Below are 6,000 nucleotides of genomic sequence, written 5' to 3' on the forward strand. Positions count from 1 at the left end.
GCCATAACATGAATGTGCTACAGCATTGCTAGTATCTAGCATAAGCTGTTTTACACGCTTACCTGAAGGTTTCATAAAATTTGACAGTTCAGCAATATCTCATAGCAGTTGTAACAGTTGATCACCAACTGAGTGGATTTCTCCGCATAATTCATTTCTAAACCGAATGCCAGCACCAGATGCTTTGACATTAACAACATTCTAAAAAAATTATTTTTTCAATAAATACAGCAGTACCTTCAAATGCTTTATTTTCAATCTCTGGATGCGTTCTTAATGCAGCTACTGTTTCTTTGCAAAAAACAGACAAACAAAACTTTACAGATTGTCTCTCTATTGGTTTTGGATAAACTGATTTAGCTGTAAGTTTAGAGAGTTTAAAAAGACTATTGCACTCAGTTTTATATAAAGTTTTATATAATTCTAAATCAGTTTTATATAATTCTAAATCACTCCACTTAGCCAAAGCCAGTTCTTTATTGTTCAAAAATTGAAGTTCCCCAGTCAATTGTCAACCAATTGTTTCGTATAGATTTTAAGAGATGCACATAATCATACAATAAATATATACCTGATATTGTTAACCATGGTTTACTATCAACTGTGTTAAACATTCCGAAAAAATCTTTGATTTACACGGTTACCAACAGTAATTATTACTATTTTCAATATTATTTATCGTATCAACAATTTGTTGACATTAAGCAAACTGAAATTCAGAGGAAAGATTTGCTTTCAAAAGATGCTTCATTTGGCCAATGAAGTTGACATACTGCTGTATAGTCTGTAACAATAAAACCAGTTCTTGGGATAGCTTCATTACATCTTTTTCTCTCCTCTAGATTCTTCGGGAATTTATAAATTGATATTTTTGTTGTAGTTGAGTATTGATATTGTAGTTGTATAAATTGATATTTTTGTTGTAGTTGAGATAGTTCGACTTGCAAAGAGATACAAAGCATTTTAAAGGCATTTTAATTATTAAAAAAACTTACCGTTAGTTTGACAATATTATTATCTTACAATGTAACGCCTTTGAACCTTACAACATTATTGTCTTGAAGTTGCGCTATCTAATTTATAAACCAATCAAATTTTAAAGATTTATTTAAAAAGCATGAACACAAACTTTCGTCTAATGTTAAAAGATGAAAATGTAAACACAGTTTTAGGAATTGGCCTTCAGTTTAACAACTTTATTGCGCGATGTCAAGGCCTGTTATTATAGAAGGTCGTGGTCACACATAATATAATATTCTGAAACTAATAAACAAACATCTAAATTTCTATAAGTAAATTTATTCTTTGATCATTGCCTTCATATCCTATCTTATTTTCATATCATAATCTATTATGGTATTATTTATATAACATATCACAACAATGTTATTAAATTTGTGATGTTAAAATATCATATGAACATTCTCTAACATGTTCATATATTTGAATATAGTTCTTGAGTATATTACCTGCAAACAATTGACTGATGCAAGTTTAAATGTTGTCAAAAACCAAGCATGCATGCTTGGGACACTGCAGTGTCCCACAAAGAAATGCTGGTTTGAAAGTCAAATTTTCTTTATCAAAAAAAAAAAAATTAAAATAGGGGGGAGATTCTGTAACTTTTTTTATGCTCCAAAACTTTTAACTTTAGATATAATAAGGTTCATAAAACTTAAGGGACTTACAAAGTACATTGAGGAACAAAAACAGGATATTTACAGAAACTTTTCAATTTTTAATTTGGAGTACCACAGTGTAATTGGGAATAAAGTCTCTGGTTCCAGTATTCAAAGTAATACGATCTAAAGTAATATATAAATTAAATAAAATGCTTTAAAATGCATGCAGTTATACATATAACTCCTGATAGTTAACTAGTTATACATAATATTTATTATATCAACTTATTTTTTAAGGTTATGCTTGAACAAATTAGTACCAATTAATTTAAATTCAAGATTTAGTTCAAGTTCTTATTTGTTCATTGTTTTTTCACTATTTTATATTTATTTGTTCAAATTTGTTAACTAGTACCAATTCTACTACAGTAAGAATGTTTATCATTGTTGAACATGATTTTAGTAGTAACTTAATTTTACTTTCAACATATTTTGACAACACCCTTTACATTTTAAATGATGACAGCTTTACTTTTCTATTGATGTTAAATTTATTACGTTTCTATAACTCAGATTGAATTTTAACTGAATTATTGTAAGCTTTGTAGGGGTTTGTTGCATATCAAATGGTGTTGTAAATAAAGTAAAAAGAATATATATATATATATATATATATATATATATATATATATATATAAATATATATATATATATACATATACATATATATATATATATATATATATATATATATATATATATATATATATATATATATATATATAAATATATATATATACATATATATAGTATTAAGACTATGGGATCATCCATAAATGATGCCAGTAGATGGAGGGGCAGTGTGAGTTTAACAATAATTGACAATGGGGAGGGGACGTTGAGACCAAAATAATGTCAATTAAAAAATTGAATTAAAAAAAAAAGTAACATATTTTATTTTAAAAAAAAGTAAAACAATTTATGCTAGCTATGAGCAGATTTTAGAGGTATTTACACCAACACTGTGGTCTAAAAACGTCTTGCTTTTGTTGCATAAAACTGTTTTCTATTTTATAAAATGAATTATATATATATATAAATATATATAAATATATATATATATATATATATATATATATATATATATATATATACATATATATATATATATATATATACATATATATATATATATATATATATATATATACATATATATTTGTATATATATATTTGTATATATATATATATATATATATATATATATATATATAAATATATACATATATATATATATATATATATATATATATATATATATATATATATGTGTGTGTGTATATATGTGTGTATATATATATATATATATATATATATATATAATTATTTTTACTTTATTTACAACACCATTTGATATACAACAAACCCTTAAATAATCCTAAAAGCTTACAATAATTCAGTTAAGATTCAATCTGAGTTATTGAAACGTAATAAATTTAACATCAATAGAAAAGTAAAGCTGTTATCATTTAAAATATAAAGGGTGTTGTCAAAATATGTTGAAAATAAAATTAAGTTACTAATAAAATCACGTTCAACAATGATAAACATTCTTACTGTAGTAAAAAAATAGTACGAACTGATAAATTTGAACAAATAAATATAAAATTAACAAAAACAATTAATAAATAAGAACTTTACCTTGAACTTTAACTAAATCTTGAATTTGAATTAATTGGTACTAATTTGTTCAAGCATAACCTTAAAAAATAAGTTTTTATAACAAATTATATGTATAACTAGTTATATATATAGTTAACTATCAGGAGTTATATGTATAACTATATGCATTTTAAAGCATATTATTTTATCAGGAGTTATATGTATAACTATATGCATTTTAAAGCATATTATTTTATTTAAACGTTACTTTAGATCATATTACTTTGAAAACTGGACCCAGAGGCTTTATTCCCAATAACACTGTGGTACTCCAAATTAAAAATTGAAAAGTTTCTGTAAATATTCTGTTTTTGTTCCTCAATGTAGTTCGTAAGTCCCTTAAGTCTTAAGGACCTTATTATATCTAAAGTTAAAAGTTTTGGAGCATAAAAAAAGTTACAGAAACCCATCTTCATCCTATTCTTTTTTTTTTTTAATAAAGAAAATTAGGAATTCTTCGACTTTCAAACCTGCATTTCTTTGTGGGACACTGCAGTGTCCCATGCATGCAAGATTGGTTTTTGACAACATTTCAACTTGCATCAGTTAATTGTTTGCAAATAATTTACTCAAAATCTAAATTCAAATAACTATTATATTTTCCTAATAATACGTCTTTTTGCACATATCTTAATCTTATTTCTATAAAGAAAGATAAACATTATTCGTGGTACTTACATACTTGCTTGTCATTCTCTATATTAATATAAAATATTTTCACACAATATAAACGTAACGCAATGCAATGTCGATTTAAAAATTTTTTTTTTAGTTTTCTTTAAAAAGTTTTTTTTTTAGTTTCCAGCTTTCAAATTAATTCCCATACAAATCCCACAGGAAACCCACGTGGGATTTCCCATGTGTGTAAATACCATATGGTTCCCACATGTAACCCATGTGGGATTACCCACATGGGTTTAAGGTGACAAATTTCAATACGGATACCACATGGGAAAATCCGTCCCACGTAAATCCCATCAATCCCACACGGAACCCACGCGGAACCCATGTGGGACGCGGTTTTATTTTTCACTGGGTATATATAAATATATAATATATAAATAATATATAAATATTGCAGATTCGTTTGAAAAATCACAATTTACTCTTGCAGTGTTCATAGATCTATCAAAGCCTTCGATAGATAAATCATAAGATTCTTATTAGAAAACTAGAAAATTATGGAATCTGTGGTAATTTTCTAAAATTACTTAAGAGCTATTTAAGCAATCGTAAACAGTATGTGCAAATTGATGTATCCTCTACAACAAATTTACTAGATATAACATGTGGTGTCCCCTAAGGGTCTATACTAGGACCACTTCTTTTTCTCATTTATATCAATGATCTTTATAATGCCTCAAATTTAAAAACAGTAATGTTTGCTGATGACACAAACTTTTTTTTGTCTAGCAATAATATCATAACACTATTTAATGATATAAACATAAAGCTAATTAAAGCTTCAGAATGGTTTAAGTCTAATGAGTTATCAATTAACATAGAAAAAACTAAATGGACTCTATTTCATCCAAAATCCAAAAAACATCTTTTGCCAAATGATATGCCTCAAATATATATAGATAATATTCAAATAAAACAATCAAAAGTTATACTTTTTCTTGGTGTTTTTATTGATGAAAACCTTACGTGGAAAAATCATATTGAAACCTTGCGCAACAAAATTTCAAAAAATATTGAAGTTATTATATATAGCGAGAAGTTTGTAAATAGACACGCATTAATTCAACTTTATTACTCACTTATTCAATGCCATCTAAATTATTCAAATATCGCATAGGGCAGTGCTAAAAAAAGTCAATTAGATCCTCTTTATCGGCAACAGAAGCATCTAGCACGACTAATAAATTTTAAAGATCGTTTTACTCATGCAAAACCACTTTTATTCAAAATGAGTATTTTTAATATATACCAACTAAATGTTTTTAACACTCTTTGCTTTATATTTAAATGTAAGATAAACTTAGCTCCAATACCTTTTCAAAATTTATATGCAATAAAGCCCAAAAACAAATATGATCTAAGAAATGACAATTTTATTTATCAACATTATTAGCATACAAATTTTGGAAGGTCTCTTATATCTTATCGCGGAGCTTATTTGTGGAACCAAATAGTTTTAAAAAATTTTGATTTTTCCCAAAGTTGGAATTTTTCTTCTTTCAAAAACAAACTGAAAAAAGTTATTTTCTCAATAAAAATATTTTCGAGTTCTACTGATCTCGTTTCTCTTTTATAAGTGTTTCTAAATGTAATTTAAAATATTTGTTTTTATTTTTTATTGTTTTTTTAATCGGTATTTTATTTGTATGAAATTTTTCATAAAAGCGTTATTCACTAATTTAAAATATTTGATTTTATTTTTTATTGTTTTGTTAAACGGTGTTTTATAATTGAGGTTATTTTATTTGTATGAAGGTTTTCTTAAACGGTATTTACTTTTTATTTTATATTTTTTTGAAACAATTGGTTTATAATTTTTGTATTGTTAAACGGTTCTCGGTGACAGGATCTTATGATCCTCTTCGAGTTTCCGTGTTCTTCATATATTATGTACCAACGACACTTTTACCAGAGAATATTGTTAAATGAACAAAAAAATAAAAAAAAATAAAAAAATTTAAGGCCAGATCCG

Source organism: Hydra vulgaris, chromosome 09 (assembly GCF_038396675.1).
Source record: "Hydra vulgaris chromosome 09, alternate assembly HydraT2T_AEP".
Lineage (NCBI taxonomy): Eukaryota > Metazoa > Cnidaria > Hydrozoa > Anthoathecata > Hydridae > Hydra > Hydra vulgaris.